Below are 27,899 nucleotides of genomic sequence, written 5' to 3' on the forward strand. Positions count from 1 at the left end.
CTGGAGGGTTTCTCTTGTTAGTTTCTAAAGTCTCTTGAGGGAGGAGTTGAGAAGGCCCCTCCCTGCCAGGCAAACTGATGGCTGGAGGAAGTCTTGGGTAAGTACTTCCTGCCAAGATGGATGCCCCCAGTTCTCTCAAGAAATAAAAAGAAAATGATTCCTTTCCTCTTTAGCCCTTATCTCAATTTTTGATACAATGATTCACCAGAGGCGTTGAGTAAGTAACAAGGGGATTTATTAATCTCAGGTTAGTCAGAGGGAAAGAGGTTCAGGATTTTCTAACTGCTGCTAGGGAGAGGGGTGATGGTGGGGGATGGGTCGTGGAGAGGTTTAGACTGAGAGAGCCTGCTCTCCCAGTTGGGAGATTTGACTACCTTTTAAGTAAAGTCCTTATTAAATCACTAAAACTAGGGGTAACTTATTTGAGGATACTCTACTTGTCTATAGAAACTAAAATCCACAATGTTCAATCACCAAGCCCTCCCTTCCACCCAGGGCCTAAAGGAAATTCAGGAGAAGGGAAGGGAATGTAGATGGAGAGATCAGGGAGAGGTCCAGAGAAATGAGATAGGTTTAAACTTCCCCAAGACAAATAAGCACAGGCCAATGCCAAAGCAATTAGGCCAAAGCCAAGCTGAAAGGCCACAGCTAGCAGGCTAAGCCAAAGCAAAACCTCCAGCCACAGAGACAACCAGAAGGCAAAAGCCCCGTCAGTTGGAACTTCACCTCTATTTATAGCTTTAAGTTCTAACTGAGTTTCTGAAGATTCTAAGACTTCTAACTGACTTTTTGTGACTGTTAGAAATTACAGAAGCAAAGAGTTTCTGTTAGCCACCTCGCATTACAATAAACATGCCTGGAAACTCAATTCCAAATCATTCAATTTACTCCAGATAATAATTACAGTGCTTTAAACTGCTTCTTCACATTTCTCTTCAGGATTAGTTTTTTTCTCTTTTTTCTTTTCTATAAACCCAGAAAACAGTCCACAATGAGAAGAATCTTCTCCTTACCTCCTTCTTGTGTGATAAACCTTCTCATGGCTCATTAGGAAGAAATTAGGCTATTTTCTCAATTGTTTTAAAACCCCAGCCCAGCAGGCATGCACAAATTAGGTGATAAAAATTTGTTTCTTTTCTAGTTACTTTTCTCCTAATATTCCAAATTAGCTCTTAAGGCTATAGTAATAATATTTGAACTTTTATCTGGATCTTAAAAGAGATAATAACAATTTCCACAGTCATTATAAACAAGGATTATATTTCTCCCTATGGCCATAAATGTTCATTTTGGGATGTATTAAACCCATAGTTCTTTACTATAATACAAAGAGTTGTTATCAATATTTTTTGGTCATTAAGATACTTTTCTTCTTTCTTTGATCTCTTTGGTGTATAGACAGACCTAGTAGTAATATCATGGTGAAAGGATATGCACAGTTTAATGACTTTTGGAACATAGTTCCAAATTGCTTTCCAGAGTAACTAGACCAATTTCTGTCTCCATCAACAGTCTGTTTTCCCATGTCTTCTCCAAAATTGAAATTTCCCTTTTTTTCTGCATCTATGCCCATCTACTTGAAGTGAAACAGCTGAACAGTTTTAATGTGCATTTCTCAAATTATTTGTGATTTGGAACATTTTTTCCCATATTGTTGTTGATAGCTTGGATTTCTTCCTTTAAGAACTCGTTACTTTTTTTTATTTGACCCAGGGGAGAGAACCAAAAGAGCTGAATTGTGCCTAGGAAACAGAGATATGAATGGAAGACCAGAGAGCCACAAGAAGCAAGTCCAAATCAGGTGGTGAGAGAAAATAGCTTCTAAAAATGATAGCAGATAGTGATAAAATGAATAGACTATTCATATCCCTCCACTCTCTTTGTTTTTTTCTAGCTTCCAAAATCATTGCTGTCCTATGTCCCAGACTTGCAATTACATTCTCTTGACTTTTCCATGATCTGTAAGGGATGATAATGAGTATTCAGGTTTTATTTCTAGCATATTCTGAGAAGAAAAACCAGAATGAAGGTATGGGCAGTATGGAGTTAAGGACTTGGTTGAACTGAATGCTCTTTGAAGAGAGAACTTAATCCTATACTTTTTTTTTTTTTAACCCTTGTACTTTGGTGTATTGTCTCATAGGTAGAAGATTGGTAAGGGTGGGCAATGGGGGTCAAGTGACTTGCCCAGGGTCACACAGTTGGGAAGTGGCTGAGGCCAGGTTTGAACCTAGGACCTCCTGTCTCTAGGCCTGACTCTCACTCCACTGGGCTACCCAACTGCCCCTCTCCTATACTTTTTAAATGCTAATAAATTAACTACAGAAGGTTGATTGTGTTATATCAACACAGCAGGTGAGTCATATATAATCATATTTCAAAGCAATATTAAATTTTTTCTTCTAGTTTAAATTTAGTATCCAAAAATTGGATTGGACTGAGACTGAGGGATGTTGCTGCTCTTTGGGATTAATAGAAGGACAGAAAAGATCTAACTCTCCATATTCTTCCCTGCTTTTGCCTAGCATCAATCAGCAAGCATTTGATGTTGTTTTTTCTTACAGTACATCTCTGTCATGGCACATGAGCTGCAAAGAACATCTCTGTGGCTCTTGAGTCCTTTTGAACATGCTCAGTCCTGACTCAGCAAGGAATCAATAGACTAACTCTTGAACCACATGACTAGTAGACCAGAACCAGTTATAGAATGTTTGCAATGTTTCCAACCAGGGCCTTCCCAGACCCAAGAAATGGCAACAGGATTCTGAGGCTAGAGCTCCATTGGCCAGGGAAGAGCTAGTGAGAAGCTCGTGGTACAGAAAGAAAGAGAAAGAAAGGATAAACCTTTTCTGTCTGACATCCTTTAGCTCTCCCTTCCTATCTCCTTTCAACTAGGAGCTGAGCCAATGAGAAAGAATCTGAGTTTTAATTTTTTGCTGTTTTTATTAATTCTATTAATGCTTTTGTTAATGCTTATAAGTTTTTAAACGGCAGAAACAGATGAACCAGGAGACTCAAGACCTTTCATCCCTCAGCTATTCAGTCCTATGAGTAAGCAGGATGCAGGTGGCTAAACTTCGTTGGGGTCTAGGGATTTGGGTTTCTCTCACACACCTAAAACTTCAATCATTGCTAGATTTCACCATCTAGTGGCTGCAAGTGGGAACTTTAGAAATATTTTTGGGGGATTTTTTTTGGTTCTCTGCTTTGAGTGATTAAAAACTATTTAAGTTTCTACTACCTATTCCTTATTAAGCAAAATCTCTTGCATTAAGTGGTACATTCATTCATTATGTCTTACTAAAAAGAGTTCATTTTTTATCATAATTTAAAAATATTATATATATGTACATATATATTCATTATTTTACTTGGAATTTAAAGCTTACCCCCAAATTGGCTATTTTTGAGAAAAATTATTATATATTAAATTAAGTTTTTAAAAATTTGCATTTCCTAGATTTAAAAAAAAGTATATAGTTTCCTTCTGAAATGTGCTTTCATTTTTCTGTTATACTATTTTATTTTCTTCTCTATCTTAAGTTATTAGTTAGGATGTTGTTTTGAATGCTATTTTATTTTTTGGTCTATTTTGTTTGGGACAATTTGCTTTCTTTCTTCTGAGTAAGTTTTCATTGATTTTGATGTATTACAACATATTACATATGCATGCTTATTATTTGATGATGCCAAAGTATAACAACTTTTTCTGTAGTGTTCCTAGCATACGTTCATGCTAGACCATCTTCAATTTCACTTAAACTCCTATTTTCATGTTCCCATCTTTATAAAAGTGAACACTTTTACATGATTATTACCAGTTGATATACAAATAGAATGATATTATCGCTATAGCTACTTAATTGCATTATTGTACTGTAATAAACCTGCTAATTCTTGCTATTGTTATTGGAGAAAAGGAAAAAAGGGGAAGAGAATAAACATGTATATAGTATCTGCTATATGCCAAGCACTGTGTTAAGTGCTTTACAAATATCATCTCGTTTGATCCACACAACCTCTATGAGGTTATTATTTTATAGTTTTGTTGTTCCTATTTAATTATTTAATTTAGTCATTCATCTTTGACTCTTTGAGACCCCATTTAGGATTTTCTTGACAAAGATACTAGAGTTGTTTGCCATTTTTTCTCTAGATGAGGAAACCAAAGCAAACAGGGTTAAGTGACTTGTCCATCTAGGAAGTATCTAAATCCAGACATGAACTCAGGAAGATGAGTCTCCAGGCTACTATGCCACCTCAATGCCCCTATTTTATAGTTACATAATTTCTTGCTGATGGTCAAGGAATATCTATTGTTTTATAATGTAGATTACTTGTTGGTTCAGGTAGTGGATAGCTCTTAGGTGATTACTTAAGTATTGGGTTTACGAATCAATAGCTTGAAAATATGAGTATTATACTATGCCACATGTACTATACTTGTAAAATACTATGATTTGATGAATATTCACCCTCATAAGGTATTATTGATATTTGAAGTAGACTCTGTCTGAGGGATCTGAGAAGCTCTAAATGTTTTTTTTTTTTGTTTTTTTGGTTTTTTTTAAACCCTTGTACTTCGGTATATTGTCTCATAGGTGGAAGAGTGGTAAGGGTGGGCAATGGGGGTCAAATGACTTGCCCAGAGTCACACAGCTGGAAAGTGGCTGAGGCCGGGTTTGAATCTAGGACCTCCTGTCTCTTGGCCTGACTCTCACTCCACTGAGCTACCCAGCTGCCCCCCTCTAAATGTTTTGAAGGAGAAAATTCAAGCACTGAGGATTTGTAGAATAGTCCATAGCAGAGCAATTTAACCTGATTAATGATCAGTAAATGACTAGATCTAACTGACTACCCAAAAATACCCAACAAAATTCAGATGAAGTATAATACCTGAAAACTGGTTTACACTCCTTTCTCAGAAGTGGAGGAAGGCTATAGAAAAGTTGCAACCCTAAGCAATGCAGGGGATGACAGTGTAAAAGTCAAGGGACAAGCTTGATTCTAGAGCAGAGATGGGGAAACTTTTTTTTTTTATTTATTATTTTTATTTTTTTAAAACCCTTAACTTCTGTGTATTGACTCATAGGTGGAAGAGTGGTAAGGGTAGGCAATGGGGGTCAAGTGACTTGCCCAGGGTCACACAGCTGGGAAGTGTCTGAGGCCGGATTTGAACCTAGGACCTCCCATCCCTAGGCCTGGCTCTCAATCCACTGAGCTACCCAGCTGCCCCCTGGGCAAACTTTTTAAAGAGGGGGTCAAAGGAAAGGAAATGCTCATCTGTCAGTTTCTAAAGCAATTCTTTCAAAGTTTCATTGTATTGTATTCGTCAGATTAGGAATAATGTCACACTGCCTGATAGAACATTTCAGGGGGCTGCATCTGGCCTGCAGACCATAGTTTGCCCATCACTGTTCTAGAGTTTTCACTTGCACGAAAAGTTGAGACAAGCTCTTTGCCAACAGAATCTGATACTTCCTCTGTGATTGAGGCTTATTCCAAATTCTCTGTATTGGAAAGAGAATGCTCCTGTGTGAGAAAGTCTTTCCCTGAGTCATACAGAGGAACATCAGGTGAGGGAGAAGTTCTCTGGGCTGCACCCCTGAGCAAGTTTGGGCCTATTCCTTTGTAAAACTGAATCCGACTGGTAGATGGTTAAATGAATCTGAAGTCAAGGCGACCCCTCAAATTTGTTGAATACCTTTGGTGAGGACTAGAGCCCATGATAGAGACTGGATATCTGTTGTTCAGTGGATGGCAAGAGAGGAGAAGGACATTCCAGGCATATGTAGTGATCTGAGAAAATGCATTGAGACTAAAGTGCATAATTTGTTTGGGTGGCAGTGTCAAGTAGTTTAGTTTGGCAAGAACACTGAGTGTGGTGTTAGGAGATAAGGCTAGAAAGGTCAGGTATCAAATTGTGAAGTCAATCTTAATACAAAAGCATTGCTTGAATACAAACACACACACACATACATACATACATGCACATGTTACATAAGGTATTTCCAGAGCTCTAATTGTATAAGACTATAGGACTTGTGTGTCTATACCGTGTAGATATTCATTCATTCTTTCATTTTTTTATTCGGTTTGTTTATTTATTCAGGGTTGGGAAGGGAGGAAAAGAGAGATATGACCAAGGAAAGGGAGGTAGGAAGTATTCCTTCAACTTGATTTAGAAAGCAGGATCTTTTCTTTTCTAAGAGGTCCAAGTATCAAAATATTATCAATCACTACTTAGTTATATTGTGTGAGATCTTATCAGGTAACGTCAAAGTTAACACCAGTTTTATGCTTTGTTTATCTAGTTTGGGGCACTAGTTTTAGGATATCAAGATAATACACCCAGTGCAAAGATATCTTTATTTATCACAAGTAATACATGTCATATGCTTGGCATGTTTCAAAACTATATGTCACATTTTAGAACAATGTAGACTATTTTGACAAAAAGCAGAGCAAATTCTGCAACCTCTTGCATTCCTAATAGAAATATGAAAAGGTATTATTGTATTGGTAAACAATGCTCAAAATAAAAAATGGTCTGCAAAATTTGTCTTATTATTTGGGATGCTGTGAATTATTCAAAATGCTCTTGAAAGTTGCCAAAATTATTTAAGATAATTTTCTATAATTGATTTTTACACATGATTTCATTTGATCATTACAAATATCTGTAAAACTAAGCAGAACATATATTAAAATCTCCATTTAGGGGGCAGCTGGGTAGCTCAGTGGAGTGAGAGTCAGGCCTAGAGACAGGAGGTCCTAGGTTCAAACCTGGCCTCAGCCACTTCCCAGCTGTGTGACCCTGGGCAAGTCACTTGACCCCCATTGCCCACCCTTACCACTCTTCCACCTATGAGACAATACACCGAAGTACAAGGGTTTAAAAAAAAATCTCCATTTAAAAATAGATTGGAGGGTTTAAGGTTTAGAAGAGATCTTTGAGATCATCTAGTCCAAATTCATTTCATTTTACAGATGAGACAAATCAGAAATAATTAAGAGTGCACATCTGTCTCCTTCCATATCATATAATTTTGATAAGATTTGCCTGAGAAATTGCATTGTCTTCCTCAGATCCATCTAGTCCAAACTTCTTAGTCTAGAATTTAAGACCCTTCTTAATATGAAAGTAAACTATTTCCCATGTTCCCTTCTGCTATTTCCCAATGTATATCCTATATTCCTACCTAACCAGATTGCTTGTTCTTCATTTTTTTGCCTTTATACCTTTGTTCTAGAATCTGACCTCAAATCTTTTTTATTGCTCTTCTTCCCACTTGAGATAATATAGCTACTGAATATATATCTTCTAAATATATCTACTGAAAATAAAATTATTGAATATCTATTCCATCCTTGTGGGAAAAGAATATTCTATTACATTCACATATCATAATTTGTTCAGCCATTCCCTGTTAGGTAGCCCCTTTATTTCCAATTATTTGCCACAATATGAAAAGTGGCTGGGTTTTTGTACATACAGGTAATTTCCTTCTTATTTTGGGTTGCAGTGGTATTTCTGGATCTAGAGAGTATGGACAGTTCAGTGACTTTTTATGCATAATTTCCAAATGCTTTCCAGAAAGGCTGAATCAGATTATGAAGCTAGTGATTCACATACACTCATCACATACATAACACATAAAGCCTTTATTGGAGTAATTTGATTATCTGTAAGACAATGTGATATGGTAGAAAGTTTATTGGCTCTAGGCAAGGTGACCTGATTTTAAATTCTAGTTCAGTTATCTGCTAGCTTAGTTAAAATGAATGTCATTTAAAATTAGTTTCCCTATCTATAAAATGAGGGTCCCAGACATCAGACTGGAAGGGATTCCAGAGCTCACAGAGTAAAATTTATTTTTACGGATGAAAATGAGGTCCTCCATGTGAATTGTCCAAGGACATAGAGATAATAAGGGATGAAGTCAAAATTCAAATTCAGGTTTTCAACTCTAAATTGGATGTTATTTTCACTGTCCCAGACTATTTCATGTAATAATACTTTCACTCTATACCTCACTCAATGGTTATGTGAAAAGAAATTTGAAAATTTGAAAGTGCTATGTACTTGTGAACATATTTGTGAACATTATGTACTTGTGAACATATATGTGAACATTGTTTGTTCCTTCTTTTCAACTTGAAGGCAGGCAACATGGTTATGCATAGTAGGTGCTCTAAAAATTTTTCTTTCCTTGAGTGAGTACTAAATTTGTCACCATCATTACCAAAAGTATGTATTAAGAACTGACTTGTGTCAGGTACTAATAAAAACTAAAGAAAGAGAGTGTGCTTATAATCTAATATATAGAGTGCAAATATAGAATATTTTTTTCTGTATCAAAGGATAAAGATTTGATATTTTAAAATTGCTTATCTGAAAAGGCAGGAATGGCTTTGTTATTTTGCTTTTATTTAACTTGGGGAAAGTTGCTGTGAAGGAGATAGGGTTTCAAGAACACATAGGGGTTATAGAAAAAAAGATTCTATCAGTATTATATGCAAACAGAGCAAAACAGGAGATCTAGCCTAATTTACAGAGTAGATAAGAAGTAGAGCAAGGGAGACTCCCCTAGTTTGCAGTCTGATATCTTCCTATGAAGTATGGTTTTACAAAACAATCATCAATTTCTAACTAATAAGCATCAATATTTCACTGTGAGTCTCATTTAAATGTCTCACATAAATGGCAAAATTCTCTATAAATTAATATGCAACATCATCATTTGGGGTGCTGCAAGTATAGCCTTTATTTGTCTCATAAAACATGATAATAAAAGACACATAGATACTATCTATGGATTTTTTTTTTAAACCCTTAACTTCTGTGCATTGACTCATAGGTGGAAGAGTGGTAAGGGTAGGCAATGGGGGTCAAGTGACTTGCCCAGGGTCACACAGCTGGGAAGTGTCTGAGGCCGGATTTGAACCTAGGACCTCCCATCTCTAGGCCTGGCTCTCAATCCACTGAGCTACCCAGCTGCCCCTCTATCTATGGATTTTAATAATTTTTAACTTGAAAAGTTTAGCCATTATTGTTTAGAAGTTACATATAAAGAATATTTCCTATTAAAGGTATGACTAAAATAATCCCCAGAATTCTCTATATTACATTTTCCCTATATGAATTTCACTATTTCTACTCTTTTCTTAGTAGATGTCATAATTATCCCTTTAAATATTTCATTATTCATTTGTTGCTCATTGAGAGCAATAGAACCTAATTTCCTCAAAATATAGGACTCAACTTATCAACAATGTGCTTAATTTCTTTTTTTCCCCTTTTATGTTTTATAAAAATAAAACATAAAAGGGAAAAAATAAAAATAAAACAGAAGATATCATTTTATATTGGAATCAGCCCTGCTTGTGGACATATCCATATAGTTTTTGTTGTTTAAAAACATGAAAATAGGACAGTGAGGTGATGAAGTGGATAAAGCGGGAGTCAGGAAGACCTGGGTTTTAAACCAACCTCATACACTTATTAGCTAAGCTATTATCATAGGCAAGTCCCTTAACTCTGTTTTCCTCACCTTCTTCCTCTATAAAATGAGCAAGAAGAGGAAATGGCAAACCACTCCAGTATCTTTACCAAGAAAATTCCAAATTGGGTTTTAAAGAGTTTGACACAACTGAAATGATTGAATCAGTTTGGGTCAGTTCAATAGAGAGTCACCAGTCAAGGATAAACCTAGCTCTTTACTTTTTGGGAGAATTGAGAAGAGGATTTTCTCTGCTTCTTTGCCCCTCTTCCACCACATGGTCCAGCAATTGAACTACTCTCCAAAAATCTTCATCTCAGAGTTGGGAAGTAAAGTGGAGAAAACTCAGGGAACAATTGAATGAACAGAAATGTACATTCTAGACAGGTAGAGATCCAAAGTTGGTATGAATTAATCAAGAAACATTTGTTAAGCACCTACTATGCTCCAGGCACTGGGTTAAACTCTGTGAATACAAAAAGAGGCAAGAGAAAATCCCTTCCCTCAAAGAGCTTCCAATTTAATGGGGGAGACAATATGCAAAACAGGCAATAAATCAGATTAATAGGAAATGACAAGGAAGGCACTAGAAATAAGAAAGTTTTGCAAAGGCTTCCTATAGAAGATAAGATTTTAGTTTGAACTTAGCGGAAGCCAAAGGGAGAGCAGTCCAGATATGGGGAACAGCCAGAAAAAATGTCAGAGCCAAGAGATGGAATGCCTTTTTTTGGTTGATTTTTAAATTTTTTTTGTGGAACAGATGGGACAAGTGTTTCTGGATCAAAGAATACATACCGAGAAGTAAGGTATTAAAAAGATTGGAAAGGGATCTAAGTTATAAAGAGTTTTGAATAGCATTTTTTATTTGATCCCAGATGCAATAAGACTTTATTGGTCTTTATTGACTTTATTGGCAGCATGTAATTGAACCTGCACTTTAGGAAAATTATTTTGGTAGTTGAATGGAGGATGTGGAATGGGGAAGATACTTGAGGCAAGCTGATCCACCAAAAGACTATTGTAATAGTTGAGATGATGAGAGCCTGGCTAGAATGGTGGCAGAGGAGAAAAAGGGTACAGAAAAGAGAGAAAAAAAGTATATTAGAGACATATTGCAAAGGTGAAATTAAAGTAGGCTGAAATGTTCCACAAATCCTCCCAAGTAATTGTAAATGATGTGCCTGGAGAATTATCCCAGTAATTGAGTCTGAACCACCAATGCAAGATGCAAAGGGACTTTATGGTCTTAGTTTAAACCAAGGGTCTCACATCAAAATGTGTGACCACAAGCTGTGCCTGAGCTGGGTATTTATAGAGTGGTAGGTAGCTGGGGGTGGGATAGGGCGGTATCCAAGGTAGGCAATTCAGCAGGGGAGAGGTCTGGGAGGTGGGCAGTCCCTTCAGATAAACGGGGAATGTCTGGAAGGAATTCCTTCAGGTAAGGGGGAAGGTCAGGAAGGCAAAGGTCTATAAGTTAGGAATTCCTACAGACAAGCCTGTTTCACTATAATGTTATACAAGAGTCTGGATTTTTAATTCTGACTCTTTCTGGGTTCTACATAAACAATTAAAAGAACATGGTAACAAGAATGAATTGATTAGTGTGTGGGCTCCTTTCAGATAAGAAGCATGGGTTGCTTAAATTTACAATTATGAAAAAAAATTCCTTACATCAATATTTAGAAAAATCTAGATCCTTGGGTGGGTGGGTCCCTGAACAGTCATTCAGTTTCCCAGTTTCACAGGACTAGGTTAAAATAATACTCAATTTCTACAATCATTGTCTTCCTTCAGAATCTGTGCAAAAAAAAAAAAAAGAGCAAAATTTTACTTAAAGTTGCCCTGGAGTGTTTAATATTATTAGAATCCCATTTACATTGTAGTTGCCCACACATACAAGTGAACAAACAGAATGAATCATGGATAAAGCAACATAGACCAAAGTGGATCATGGGTAAAGTGATATCAATTCTTTTGAAAGGCATGGCAACAACCACCCAAGGAAATGATCCCTTTCTTAATAACTTATCAAGATAAAAAGTATGTCTGAAAACCCACTTTGTCCTTACCTCTCCTCCCTTTCCTAACTTTATCTTACCTTACCTTACTTAACTACTTGCTTCTTCCTTTACTAGCTACTTTATTACTATATTCTCTTATAATAAAGTTTATTCCCTCAGCATGGAGTCAGTCTGAGCTGTCATTTCTTTGGACAAGACCCTAATCCCCTCTTGCTTACATCAAAATCAACAGATCTTGGAAACGGAGTGGATATGGGTAGTGAGAGATAGTGAAGAATGTATGATAATTCCTAGGTTGCAAGCCTGAAGGACTGGGAGGATAATTAAAGTAATGGGAAAAGGAAGAGACTAGGGAGGATTTAGGGAGAAAATTAATGAGTTCCTTTAAAAAAAAATTTTTTTTTATTTTACCATGGTTACATGATTCTTATTGTCTCTTTCCCCTCTTTCCTTGCTCCTCCTGGAGTTGACCAGCAGTTCCACTGGGTTATACATATATTATCACTCAAAACCCATTTTCATATTATTTCATTTTTATAATAATCTTTTAAAATCAAAACTCCAAATCATAACTCCATATAGAGAAGAAAGAAATCATATGTTTTCCTCTGGATTTCTACTACCACATTTGTTTTTCTATGTGTGGATAGCATTCTTTCTCATGTTGATTGGGAAATAACACAAAATTACCAAAGTAGTTAGAAAAACCACTTTTTAATCAGTATAGAGATAAGTCCAATACTTGGCCCTTTATTCAGAGTCTGGTGCCACAGTTTTTACAGGGTCTACATCTTGGACTCTGGGGACATTAACCCTGAGAGTGCCACTGTGCTAGATGACAACTCCAAGGAACAAAAGAACTTGGGGAACCTATAAATCATTTGGGGAGATCCAGGGGCAGGGAAAGATGATTGACATTACCACAGCTACAAAGGAATGGAAGTGTTCAAACTATACTGACAGGACACAATCAAGCTTGGGAAAAGAATCATAGCCAGAGGCTAGGTTACTTAAAAGGATGGTCCCTGCCCCTTGGTGTGGGTCTTTCTTGAGAAAGGGTCTCTGATACAATAGGGACCACTACTTAAATTTTAAGTCTTAAAACAAAAAAGGTACTTAGCATATTCCTAGCTCCACCTAACTGGGATTGTCATTTACCTTAGGGTCTATTATTCAGTCTGAAACTGCTAGCCTGAGATTCCTTTCAGGGTGGATTATCACGGGAACAGAGAACAAATACAAGCTTTGGGATCTCCAATTTACAAGCTAGTCCTAAAACTTGGGGTTCATCATATCTTACTAGGCTACAAGTTTGAGATTTCTAGATTCCATGTTGACACTAATAAGTCCCTCAGAATTGCTCAAAAAAGATTTTAAAAATCAAGTAAGAGAGGTAGAAGAAAAATTGGGAAAAGAAATGAGAGGGGGCAGCTGTGTAGCTTAGTGGATTGAGAACCATGCCTAGAGACAGGAGGTCCTAGGTTCAAATTTGACCTTGTTATGCCCAGAGGAGTATCCCAATAAATGAGTCTTGAGCCAACAATGCAATATGCAAAGGGACTTTATTGTCTAGCTCTAGTTAGGGTCTCTCACCTAAAGTTGGTGAGTGACCCCAAGCTGTGCATGGGCTAGAGTTTTTATGGAGTAGTAGTCAGAATGAAACAGGGTAGAGGAAAATCCTTAGGTTAAGAAATCTTGTAGATAAGGGGAATGTCCTAAGGTAGATAAGGAGAATTCCTGAAGGGAAGAGATCCTGGGGAGAAGGGGAAGGTCTTCAGGGTAGATAAGGTCAGTCCCTGGAGACTGGGGGTCTGCAAGGTAGATTGTTGTACCCAAATTTTAATACTTAACCCAGGTTCGATCATGGCCAGAGGAAGAACCACACTGACAATGCAATATGCAAGAAGAGGCTCATTCTTTACTAGCAATAATAGCTAGGGTCGCTAGGCAGAGAGGCATGCCTGAACGACCCCTTGGAATTCTCAGCCAAGAGTTTATATAGAAATGTTTGGGGAAGGGGGTTGGTACATACATAATTATCAAGGTAGTGTCAGGGACAGGTGGTCAGGAAGCATCTGGGGAGGGGGGTTTCAGGGTCAGGGGTCTGGAAGCATTTGGCAAACATACATTAAATAGGCAAATATTGTAAAGCAGGCAAACATAGACAAACATTCCTCAAGACATCAGATAAGATAGCTTCAGTTTTAGGTTTATGATAGGGGGAGATAAGGAAGACTGTGCTGGGAAACCTTGGGGGCTGGGGGTAGCTAGCCCAGGCCAGAAATAGTACAGTAGACTGCCAGACTGATTTTTAAATCCAACANGCTAGCCCAGGCCAGAAATAGTACAGTAGACTGCCAGACTGATTTTTAAATCCAACAAGATAAGGTCAGTCCCTGGAGACTGGAGGTCTACAAGGTTGGGATTCTTGTGGATAATTCTATTTCACCATAATGTCATATAAGGGTCAGGGCCATAATGTCATATAGGGGTCAGGATTTTTAATTCTGACTCTTTCTAGGTTCCACATTCCCCACTTCTGGAGTTGGATCATAAAGAAATCATTCTTAAATGTCATTACAATCGGACGGTATCAGGGAGATAGCCCGGTACTTTTGCCAATGGACCATAAGTTATACAGTGTTGATATGATCTATGATAAAGGTCACTAGTCTATCATAGTGGAAGCAAAGGAATTTTCCTGCCTATAGTTTGCCTGAAAACCTTTTCACTATGGGAGTACAATGTTCTATTCTATCTCCGGGGCACAATGTCCCACAATGTCGCATGCCTTCTCCCCAAATATCTAAGGGAAGAGGGATGATGGTTTCAATATTCTGTAGCTTCTTCAAGCTGATAAGGGGCGTAGAATCTCTTAGAGGGGGAGCAGGAGGAGGAGGAGGAGCTGTGTGCACAGGGTCTTCAGGGGTGTCTCTGCAGCGAATGCCAGGGTCCTGAAGGCTTGGAGACCAGGGACTGTTTCCCCAGACTGGCAGACTTGTCACAAGGGGGAGCATCCATCCCTAAGGCAGAAGGATAGAACCTAGGACTGGGGCAAAAACTAGGACACCAGATACAAAGAGAGAAAATTAGCACAATAGAAACTGATATTAAACACTAACATTTGGGTATCTTGGCCAACAGATAAAATCCCCAGAAATCATCCTCTGACAGGAATTGAACCTTTTAGGAAATTCGATCCCTAAGTTGTTTGCAGAGTTGGCATGTGATGTTTCTATTAAAGAATACCCTTTTGTAAAGCCCACATTAATATGGCATCTATAACTACTTGAATAACAACACTTTACAGATAAATTTCTTTATCTCAGATTCTGGAGGAAATCCAGAAAGCCCTGGGTTATTTCCAGGGTCAAGATCCAAACTTCAGTTGTGGTAAATTAAGGCTGCAAGCTACAAGTCATCTATCACTAAACTTCACTTACTTCTCAAAGTGTGTTCCCTAACAATTTGATAATTTTCAATTATTAACCTAATAGGTTGTTTGGGGAGATGGAAACATTAATTTACAACTTGTATTAAGTGCTGATTATGGGAACTTGCTCCAAAAAGGGAAGGCAGAGAGGAAAAACATTTCCTCACATTCCAAGGGACACATAGTGAGGGGTTCCATGTACAGGCCAAAGCTGCTACTGGCTCATGCCATATGTATATGCCAAAGCTGTCACTGGCTCATGCCATCCTTGTGTCACTCAAGGATAGTAGCCTAGATGGTCAGAAGAGGTCCAGTCCAGGTTGAGCCCTAGAATTGCCTCTCTAACCATCACAAAACATTCTCTGTCTTTTGCAATATATCATCATTGGATCCCAGAAGCCTTCTCCTTCCTTAAAGACAAGTCTTTCCCATTACAGCTCAAAGAAATTCTGCTAAGCAGCAGTCTTGAAATAATTTCCATACCCTCAAACAAGCCTTTCACATCCCTACCAGGCTGATCAATCAGTTATTCTTACATATTTTGGCAATAATTAACATATCACACTTTAATCACAAAACCTGAATTAAGGAAGAGGAGTGCTGGACTGAGTAGCTCCACAGTAAATATAAATCAGGGCTATTATCGTCTCCCGTACCTGGGCCATCTGAAAGACTAAGACAACTCAGGCAGGAATCTCTTCAGTGTAACTTTCAAGAGAATTCCAGAATCATTTGTGATTTTCCCAACACCATATACACTAATTTTAGAAATTATCCCTAGATCAAGGATCCAATTATAAGAGTAGGACATCTATCTATTCTTTTTCACCTCACTATCTGTTCTCTTTCATTTCTCCTCTCTCCTTCTTCCTCTCTTTTCCCCTCAAACCCTCTGCTTAAAAGCAGAACACAACTTCCATTTACCCATAAGGAATCTGCATATTCAGGACATTCAAGTCTCTCTTTCTTCTGTATTCCAACACAACATACCTCTTCACTTTCTCTGACTCTCTGTATCCATCACAAAAATATACATACCATTTGGTATCCCTTCAAATGCTAATCAATAATTCCCAAGAATTGAGACACTGTACCTTTAGCATAGTGCTCATCAATTATAAGATTCAGTTCATAGTACAAATTGGTAAACTGAGGTAACCACTGAGGAGTGAACAAAACCTATGGTACAGTCAGGTTGACAATGAGCTTTTGCTTACATTCAAACAATACTTAAAATACATGTTTTAGCAACAATTATGTAAAAATCATATTTAAAGGAATATCACAAAGCATGTATAGTATTACAGGGTCTATTTCCAATTACAAGATTTGAAACCTTTTAAGCACTGTAAACCTTAAAGCAAGCCTTTTGACAAGTAGACTGCTTATCTAGTTTCAAGACCAGGAAGTGTAATAATAAAGTTAGTCAAGTTTAATACCCTGAGATAAAAAACCATTTGTGATAGTTTTTTTTAACGTCCCCCCAAGAAAACCATTTATGATCAATTTAAACACTTAAACCCATTATATTTTTAAACCTCTTATGATGGGAGGATAGATAAGGATGGAAAGCAGTCTTCTTGAGATTAACATGGGCTTTGTGCAGAGATGGCAGGGACCCTGTACCCCCCAACATGGACAGGGAAACTCCCTTCCCCTGTAACAAAAGAGATACACCTTCGGCCACACCTTGATAGCCTAAGCCCCGAGGATTCCAGACAGATCCTCCACTCACCAAGTGCAAGGAGTCACATCCACACTTTTGAAAAGGGGGCATGGGGGCAACCCCTGACAGTTGCTTCACTCGTGCTGCCATACCATGGAGGACAACCCCCCAGGGCTGCTCCACCCATGCTATCCCTCTGGCCACCAATCCCATCTTAGCAATAAATCTTTCTCACTTGTAAACTAAGCCTGGAGTCCTCTCATTCCAGAGAAGGGCCTCCCCACCACCCCCAAACCAGGGGCTCACCATTTGCATCTTCATAACAACTATACTGCTAAAAATAACAAACCCTGTTTTACAAGATAGCCATGACTTTTCCATCAACTTTTACTTGCTTGAACATCTCCTTAAACCCTCTTAAGTATACAATTAAAATATACTCATCTTTAAACTCTTTAAGATCTTACTTATGTACTATGTTGCTATATCAGTTCCCAAGTATCAAAGTGGAACAATTAAAAGTATTTCTCTCTTTCCTTCCTGTTTGCTTGTGAGCAATTTACCCTAAGGCTGCCTGGCTTGATTTAGGTTTTTATTACTTAAATCTTGTCTCTTATCTCTCTTTAACAAGTGAGATCACCACAATTTAAAATTTTGCATGTATCAAAGCTTTCATAATAAATTATTCTTTATAAATTTTAGTTTGAACTCCACAACTTCTAAATAACTTCAAGTAAGTCCTTTAGTAATCTTTCAGTATGTAAACAACTGAATTGCAAAGCATTTACTCTTATTCCTTTCAAACCTCTGTTTAAAACAGGATAGAACCTCCAGTTTAGTTTCTTTTTATCTCAAAGCATTGCTACATAACTGATTTAATTTCATTGATATTACTCTGATTTACCTTTTGTTGTATCTATTTTGCACCAGAATTTACACCTATTATTTCTTTACTCTTATTTCCTCCAGCTTCTTCTTCTTTACCATTATTACAAAAAAAAGGAAAGGTGCTATATTTAATTGCATGTAATCCTTATGTCAAACCCTATTAGATCCTGGGCTGGTCAAATTTCCCTTGTTAATTTCATACAGTTTGCACATCATATATCCTTAACCTATTCAGGTGGAAAACTTAATTCTCTTTATAGTCTAAATGCATACATATTTTGTATTCATTCATCATTACTTTCCAGTCTGAATATATGTTAATCTCTAGATCACAGATTCCTTCTTATACATTGTACACATTTAAAAAACAAAAAACAAAAACAAAAACAAAAACAAAAAACCTTCCCTTCCCTTTTGGAGTCAGTACTGTGTATTGGCTCTCAGGAAGAAGAGTGGTAAGGGTAGGCAATGGGGGGTCAAGTGACTTGCCCAGGGTCACAGATCTCTGCAGTTTCTGTGGCCAGATTTGAACCTAGGATCTCCCAGTCTCTAGGCCTGGCTCTCAATCCACTGAGCTACCCAGCTGCCTCCCTGTACACATTTTTAAAAACAATTCATACTACTCTTAGTCAAAACAACACTGTTTAGAAATTCCATCTTTTGCAAAATACCCAGTTCTTAGTACCTGTATTATTAAAATCCATACATGGATTAACCATTTAAAAAACAAAAACTTCTTGGGTGTCATATGATTACTTGTTGCTGTTCTGACAGCGCATACATTAAAGGAACATCTCATTTGAAAAATCCCAAGTTTAAATTCTAGAATAAGTTCTCAATAATAACATTACAACTTTATCTGAATGACTTTTACATTTACAAAGTAGAAACCAAGTCTTAACAAACTTCTAACCATGATTTTTTTGTGCTCAACAAATCTGGTTAATATTTCACATTTGACTAACAAACAGTTACCACAATAAATAAAATTACATTGTACCATATCAAAAATCATTAGCAATCCTCAACCCTTAAAATCAAATCTTAAGTGAAAAATGCTTTTAATTGTGGAGTAAAACCTCCCTTTTCTGCTCTGAATTTTTCTCTTTTTCGCACATTTGGGGGCCCATCCACAGGAAGAAAGAGGAAAAATCATTGACATCTGACACTCTTTCCCCTTCTTTTGTTTAATCTTATAGCTAGACACACAAAAACAACAGACTCAACAGAATCTAGAGGACATACTCTCTCACACATTCATACACCTTGGAACCCAAATAAGTCACTGAAATAGAGTGACATAGCCGGGTCCCTGCCTGGACTTCTCCCTTTTTCTCCCAGTGCATCCACTGGTGCTCAACTTACTGGGGACCTCTAACCCACCAACCTGGGGTTCGCAACCCCATCAGGTAACATTTTGGGGGAGGGAACATCCAACCCCTCCCCCCAATCCGGGACCTCCAACCCCAGAAAGTTCCTCCTTAAATCTCAAGAACTCTATCCCCGGGCAAAGCTTATAGTGGGATTCCAGCCCCACAAGGTACCTTTTAAATTTCTGGCCAGTTAAGTTGTAGGTCTCCCTCCGTTGAGACACCCGTGCCTGGCAGAGCTCCTCTCTCTTCCTTCGAAGGGAACGTGCTTGGAGAGCCTGTTAGGGTTCTGGTTTGGCAATAGGCTTTTCCCATGTAAACCCTGGGACCAGCCACTTAGGCTTACCCCATGAACCTATAAGACCCTCCTGCAGAGCTCCCCTCTCCCTTCAACTTTACCAGGAATGTTTTCAGAGGGTCTGTCTGTGTTCTGGCTTGGCATAGGGCAAGCCAGCCACTTAGCCTTACACCACGAACCTCTAAGACCTCTTCCCTCGTCCCTGGCACAAGCAGTGGATTGGAGACCCAAGCAGCCTCGGCAGCAAGGATCCTAGGGGAATTCCCAATTAGTCCCACTGCTAGTTAGAACTCAATTATTTTTGTGGGATCCCGGACGAGCCCCAATATGTTATGCCCGGAGAAGTATCCCAATAAATGAGTCTTGAGCCAACAATGCAATATGCAAAGGGACTTTATTGTCTAGCTCGAGTTAGGGTCTCCCACCTAAAGTTGGTGAGTGACCCCAATCTGTGTCTGGGCTAGAGTTTTTATGGTGTAGTAGTCAGAATGAAACAGGGTAGAGGAATGTCCTTAGGTTAGGAAATCTTGTAGATAAGGGGAATGTCCTAAGGTAGATAAAGAGAATTCCTGAAGGGAAGAGATCCTGGGGAGAAGGGGAAGGTCTTCAGGGTAGATAAGGTCAGTCCCTGGAGACTGGGGGTCTGCAAGGTAGATAAGGTCAGTCCCTGGAGACTGGAGGTCTGCAAGGTTGGGATTCTTGTGGATAATTCTATTTCACCATAATGTCATATAAGGGTCAGGGCCATAAGTCATACAGGGATCAGGATTTTTAATTCTGACTCTTTCTAGGTTCCACAACCTCAGACACTTCCTAGCTGTGTGACCCTGGGCAAGTCACTTGACCCCCATTGCCTACCTTACCACTCTTCTGCCTTGGAGCCAATAACCAGTATTGACTCCAAGATGGAAGGTAAGGGTTTAAATTAAAAAAAAAATTATCAAGGAAAACTGCCCTGATATTCTAGAACTAGAGGGCAAAAGAAATTGAAAGAATCCACTGATCTCATCCTGAAAGAAATCCCAAAAAAGATAATGTCCAAGAATATTATAGATGAATTCCAAAGGTCAATGAGAAAGTATTGCAAGCAACCAAAAAGAAATAATTCAAATATAATGGAGCCATAGTCAAGATAACACAAGACTTAGCAGCTTCTAAATTAAAAGATCAGAGGGCCTGGAATGTGATATGCTAATGAGCAAAGGAGCTAAGACTTTAGCCAAGAATCATTTACCCAGAAAAACTGAGCACAATACTTCAGACAGGTGTTCAGTGAAATAGAGGACTTTCAAAACATTTTTGATAAAAAGGCCATAGGTTAGTAGAAAATTTGACTTTCAAACACAAGACTTAAGAGAACCATAAAACCATAAAAAGGTAAACAGGAAGGAGAAATCAAAAGACAGTCAATATGGTTAAACTGTATATATCTGGGGAAATGATTCTTATAATGAGAAAGAAGTATTTCATTATTATGGCAGTTAGAAGTACACAGAGAAAGAGGGCAAAGGTGTGAGTTGAATAGGATGGGATGATATAAAAAATTAAATTAAATGAATACATAAGAAAGAGAAATACATTGGGAGAAGGGGAAGGGAAAACTAGAATGGAGAAAATTATAAAGAGCATTCACAGTGGAGGACAAGATGAGGGAGGTGGGGAGGAGAACATGTGAACCTTACTTTTATCAGAATTAGCTCAATAAGAGAACATACATAATCAATTGGGTATAGAAAAATATATATGAAAAAGTATACAGGAAAGTAGGAGGAGAAGGGGATAAGAGAAGGGGTTAGGGCTGAAAAAAAAGAGGTCAAATTGGGGGATGTGGTGGTCAGAAACTAAACAGGATAAAAAGGATGAAAAGTAATATACAATAATCATAGAAGTGCAAAAAATGTTATAAGTCTCTAATAAAGGCCTCATTTCTCAAAAACATCGAGTAATGAGTTGAATATATAAGAATACAAGTCATTCTCCAATTGATAAATGGTCAAAGGATATGAGCAGGCAATTCTCAAACAAAGTAAATAAAGCTTTTAAAAAATGCTCTAAATCTCTATTATTTAGAGAAATGCAAATTAAAACAACTCTAAAGTATCACCCTATTCCTATGATATTGGCCATTATGACAGAAAAGGAAAATGACAAAACTTGGAGGGGATATGGGAAAGCTGGAACATGAATGCACTGTTTTGGGTGTTGTGAACTGATTCAATCATTCAGAAGAGCAATTTGGACCTATACTGAAAGGGCTATAAAACAGTACACACACCCTTTGACACAGCAATATCATTACTAGGTTTGTATGCCAAAGGAAAAAAAAACCAAAAAGGGAAGGGCCTATATGTATAAAAATATTTAAAGCAGCTCTTTTAGGAGGACAAAGATTTAGAAATGAGGGGCTACCCATCATCTGAGGTTAAGTTATAGTATATGATTATGATGAAATATTGTTGTTTTGTAAGAAATGACAAGCAGGAGGAGATCAGAAAAACCTGGAAAGACTTAAACTGAGAACATTATATAAAGTGACAACAATACTTTACAGTGAACAACTGTGAATAACAACTATTCTCAACAATGTAATGATCCAAAATTATCCCAAAGGACTCATGATAGAAAATGCCATCTGCTTTCAGAGAAAGAGAATTGATAGTTTGAATCTAGACCAAAACAAAATCTTTCATTTTCTTAATTTTTTATCTGTTTGAGTTTCCTTTACAAAAGGATTAATATGGAAAAATGTTTTACATGATTGCACATGTAAAACCTATAAGAGATTATTTACCATCTCAAGAGGTAGTGAGGGGTTGGGGTTGAGGAAGGGAGAGAATTCAAGACTATATTCTTTGGAGAACTGTTTTTATGTGTAATTGGAGAAAAATAAAACAAAGTTTTGTTAACTTGGAAAAAACACAGAACTATTAAATAGTCATAAAGTCACTCTTTAATCAAGGGAAAGGGGGAACAGGGATGATTAGGCCTCTAAGACAGAGCTGCGCCTTATGCAGAGTGAACTCTGCTTTGCTCTGTTCCCTGATCCCCTGGGAGTGACACTGTGCTAGACTCCAAGGAACAAAGGAAATGGAAGATCTAGGATCTGGGAAAGATGATTGACATTATACTGGTAAGGATGGGATTTACAATCAAGCTTGGGAAAGGAATCATAGCCAGAGGCTAGGGTGTAGGGGAAGGGGCTGCTTACACAATGGATACTCAAGGATGGTTCCTGTCCAGGTGTGTCTTCCTGGGACAGGGTCTTTGATACTATGGGGAAGACTACGTAAGACAAAAGGTTATTTAGCATTTACCCTAGGGTCCATTATTCAGTCTGCAGCTGCTAGCCTGAGATTCCCTTCAGGGTGAATTCTCAGGGCAACTGGGAACAAGGAATAAGCACAAGCTTTGGGGGTCTCCAACCTACAAGTTATTTCTAAAACTTGGGATTCATCAGATCTCACTAAGCCACAAGTTTGGGGTCTCTAGATTCCAAGTAGACAGTTTAATATCTTAAAGATAATGGAGAAGTATTTTTTTAATGGTTCCTGCCTTTGTTTTACTTAGCTATAAAACTGCCATCAGTGGAGACTAAAAACAGTAGTTTTGAGATATGGCATGATCTAATAGAGGAACTATGTAACAAAATGAAAAAGAATGTTTATCATTCTTTTCTGCCCAATCCCCCTTCCTCTCATTCGGAGGAACTTCATAAAAGAAATTAAAGTAAAATTCAAAGATTTACTTAATGTCCATTTGTTGCCTGAAGTTCTTTGCTCAAAAGACTGGACTTTTTTTGAGTAAAACATCATTTAAAATAAGAAAGCACAAAGAATATTAATTCCAATCAGTCTTTGACCATTCCAGTTTAATATCATATTAAATGGCAGAGTAAAGAAAGCATTTCTACAACAGTGTCAATATGCCTTCATGAAAAATGAATAAGCATAATTTTATTTTCTTGTATTCAGGATTCTACTAACTATATGACAATAGATTATAGTGAGCACAAAAAAGAAAAGAAGAGAAACGAATTGCAGCAGAAAACTCTAAAGTAGTTCTTAACTTTTTTTTTTGTCATGAACCTTTTTAGCAGTCTGGTGTGAAACCAATGTTTTCCTTCTCAGAATATTGCTTTTTAAATGCAGAAAATAAATAATAGAATTACAAAAGATACACACTATATTTAAATATATTTGTAATATTTTAGTTAGCAAACCCTAGGTTCAGAACCTCTATTTTAGAGCTTTTTTATGTCTTACAGGATGCTGACTTATTTTTTTCTCTTATTAAAAACATTTCACTTAAATCCAGTGGTTTGATGTTAGGGTTCAAAATGGGTGGCCTCCAGAGGAACACACGAGACAATGCAATCAGAGCAGGAGAAAGCTTTATTGCCAGTACACACTGGGGAAACTCAGCAAAGAGAGTCCCGAAGCGTGCATTCAGAAGAGGGAATGTATATGTTTCCAGGATATAGGTGCCTTTGTCTTAGGGTGAGCTAATAGCTAGACAGAGGGAGTAGGGGATGCTTTCAGGAGCCACAGGACATGATTCTTAATCTTCAAGGTTGTTCTGTTTAGGAGTTGTGTCCCTGGGCTGTCAGCCAGGAGTTGTGTCCCTGGAACCTTGAGTCAGAGAGATAACTGACCCGCTTGGGCATGACGTTATCCAAAACCCCCTGCTTAATTGCCAAGTTTAGCTTTTTAGCCATAATATTCTTATAAGCTATTGTCTGGGTCCAGCCGGACACAACCGAGGGGTCCGGGGAAACGGCAACCTAAGAACCCATAGGGGAAGAAGAGGGGAAACCTCGCGTGCAAGACACAGAGTCGTTTTGATGGATACGAGGCTCGTTTATTGGAGATCTATGACAAGAATATATACGCTGAGGACAGAAGGGGGTGGGCAGATACTAAGGGGGAAAGGAATGCGGAAAGGGAGCATAGAAAATCTCTGGTGGCGTCTTACTATCTCCAAGCAAGGCTGGGCCTATGATCAATATCTTATATTAGAAGAGTGAATGATATCTATTCTTAGAAGAGTGACTATCTTTTCTTAAAGTCTTGGTCCCTAACAAGCTATAAGCTATAATATTTCTATAAGCTTTTTTGGCTATAACATTCCTCCCTTTTTTGTTTTGCTTACTGAGGAATCTTCCTCAGGGCCAAAGAATAAGTCCACCATTGATAATTAGAAAAATGAATCAGTAGCACTCTTGAGTTAGACCTCACTACCTAGAATCATCACATTTTATTTTCACCTTACATTTTATATCACCTTACATAATTGTAATCACATTTACCACTAGATGTCTCCAGGTTAAACTTCCTCTACAAATAAGTTTGAGTCATCAGCAGAGAAGGAATTACCATTCTTAACATAGGCCTGTTAAAAATCATGATTCTGATGACCATTGTGATTCTTAGATTAAACTCTTTCATCAGGAGTTCTAAAAAGAGTAAGTTCACCCTTGAAATGCTATTATTTGTCAAAAAAATTCTTAGTTCCCTTCACCATTTATACATTTCCTTATTCTTTTTAGAGGAAATAAAATATTTACCTTGCCTCCTGGGTTCCTGGGGGATCTTTTTATAGATCTTTAAATATTCTATGCATATCAGTAAAATACTTATGATGTAATCCCTTGATCTCAGTGTATGACTAACTCATCTCCTTTTGTAATAAAACATTTCTTAAATTAAAACGTTTAAATCACTTCATACACACTGGTCATAATTAATAAATACATCATAACCTTTTCATTCCAACCATGTATGTCCATTTTGAATGCCTTTTTGATTCTTGGAAATTGTGATGGTCCATTATTTGTAAGTATGAAGCATGATTGGGAGACTATAAAAGAATTTTTTTTTTTTCAGAAAGAAGCTTGAAAACACTATTCAGTTTTTAAAATGGAAACTAGTAAACTAGTCCTATTCAATCTTCTGTGTCTATTAAGAATGTACTATGGATATGATATCAGCTGTCACTACAATATATTTCACATTCTGAATCTTCATCCACTTGATTTTTCTTTGTAAATGTTAGGTTGATCTTTTTTGAATAATCATATTATTTTGAATATTGAATTGAATTGAACATTGAATCATCAGCTGAACGTTGAGGAAGCCTTGTATTCTGGGCTTTGATGCAATTATCACAATATCATTTGAAAACAGAAGGAACTCCTCTATAAAGAATACCTTTTACATTTGTATTCTTTTCTATATATCCTACATAACAATTGCACCTCCATATTTTATTCTTCTATTCATATTTATAATTAGCAACTGAAGAAACAATGTTATTTCTGTATTTAAATCTATAAAATAATAGTATGATTCTCACATATTTATAAAGGACAGTTTGTTCAATTAAATTCAACAACTTTTATCAAGTACTTACTATATGAAAGACACGAATCTACAATTTTAAGCCAAAATAAAACTATTTCTGCACACTAGTAGCTTACATTTAATTGACAAGATACACCAGTTCTAGTATATGGGGTAAACTGAGGGAAAAAGAACTCACTGTTTGGATAAGGAAAAAAGTCACAATTAAGCTAAGCATTAAAGAAAGTCTCAGATTTTGAAGAATAGAATAAGGGAATGAATTCCAAGTGTGGGTGGGGATGATGGTGGTTGTTTATGGGATATGAAGTGCCAAGTTAAGAGAACAATTCCTACTTCTATTTGGCTAGAATGTAGATTTCAGGTAATTGAGGAGCATGAAATAAGATGGCAAGGGAGCCTTTAAGGATGCGTTTTACACTAAAAAAAAGAAACAAATGGTTTCTTCTAATACGCCAAAAACGCTTTCATGAGAGGGAGAAAGGATGGGGAGAGAAAGGGAGTCAGCTAGAAACACCTCAGAAAAGCATCAAACATGATAAAAGAACAAAAAAAAGTGAAAGGAAAGAAATTCTTTCCAAAGACAAAAAAAGTCAATGAAAGAAGTCTAAATCAAATGAATAAATTTTGTGGTGTTAAAGTTAAAAAAACAGTGCCACAACATTAGCTATAATTGAGGAATAATGGACACATTATAAGAACTTTCAGAATGGTTTGAAAAAAACAATAAAGAAATGCTACGGAAAATTTGGCTTCTGGATTGGAAAATATCAATGAAGGAAGAATTCAAGAACACAAACATGAAAATTGATGTAGAAAAGACAGTAGAAAATCTCAGTGAAGCAGTGGTCTTGGTGAGAAGTAGAGTGTTTTAGGAAGAGTAAGAAAAATATGAATATTAGAAGAAAAAACAATAGAATATTAATTTTTTTTAAATGGCTAAACTGGAAGACCATAGCTTGAAACAAACAAAAACAACAATGCTGGAGGACAGACCATTATAATCTCCTAGAAAAATAATATAATAATGAAGCAAAATCTGAATACTATGTTCTAGGAAAGCAAGCAAGAATCAAGAAGTACTCTAAATAGCAGGGCAGAATACAAATCAGTAGGATCCATAGGATGTTGATCCCAAAGCTTAAATACCTACATAGCTAATCTTTAAGTTCCAAGGAAAGAATCTTGAAATTACTTAGAAGGAAGCATTTTACACATATTAACATAGTTAACAAGCACACATTCAAATCTCACTAGATTTCTCATAAGGACCACAAAATGAAAAACCAGGAAAAATGACTTTACCATAAAATAACCTACCCTGAAAAATTAACATGCTCTACTATCAGAAAAGATGGCTCTTCAGTGAAATCACAAAATTTAATTATTTCCTGATAAAATATCAAAGGATTTCCTACTTGTAAGAAACAAATGTAAAATATAATAATTTATAAAAATTCAAAGTCAAGGACTGAAATTTTAATTTTTTGTGCTTCAGCAGAATCACGAAGGGCAAGGATTGTAATAAGGTTTTAAAATGAGGCAATAACAAACATATAACCCACCAAAAGAGAAAAGCAGGAAAGCTATAGTATGATTCAAAGCAGTATAGCTATTTAAATGATAATTAGATACTAATACATTATTGGTAGAACTGCAAATTGATCTAGCCATTCTGGGGAGTAATTTGGAATGATGCCCAAAGAATTATAAAACTGTTTCCCAAGAAGATCAGAGTAAAAGGAAAAGAACCTATATGTTCCAAAATATTCATAGCAGCTCTCTTTGTGGTGGCAAAGAATTATAAACTGAGGGGATGTCCATCAATTGGGGAATAGCTGAACAAATTGTGGTGAATAATTGTGATAGAATACTACTGCAAAATAAGAAATGATAAGCAGGTTAATTTTTTAAAAAATCTTGGAAAGATCTACATGAAAAAATGAAGAGTGAAATGGAACCAAGATAACATTATATACAGCTACAGAATAATATTTGGATAATAACTTGTGAATATCCATGTTCAAAGAACTGATAAATAAAAACACAAAAGACATAATTTATATTTACATACTTTTTGTTAAGTGATGTCTTCTATGATGGGAGGGGGAAGATGGACTGAAATATCTATGAATGAATTCTATTTAGTAAATAAATATTTTATAAAGAAAAATGGTAACTATTTGTAGCTAGTGATATAATGAATTTAAATACTGACTCAGTTCAAATATTGACTCAGACACTTAAAAGCTATAAGACCAGGGCAGCTGGGTAGCTCAGTGGAGTGAGAGTCAGGCCTAGAGACAGGAGGTCCTAGGTTCAAACCCGGCCTCAGCCACTTCCCAGCTGTGTGACCCTGGGCAA

This window comes from Gracilinanus agilis, chromosome 1 (assembly GCF_016433145.1).
Source record: "Gracilinanus agilis isolate LMUSP501 chromosome 1, AgileGrace, whole genome shotgun sequence".
NCBI classification, from domain to species: Eukaryota; Metazoa; Chordata; class Mammalia; order Didelphimorphia; family Didelphidae; genus Gracilinanus; species Gracilinanus agilis.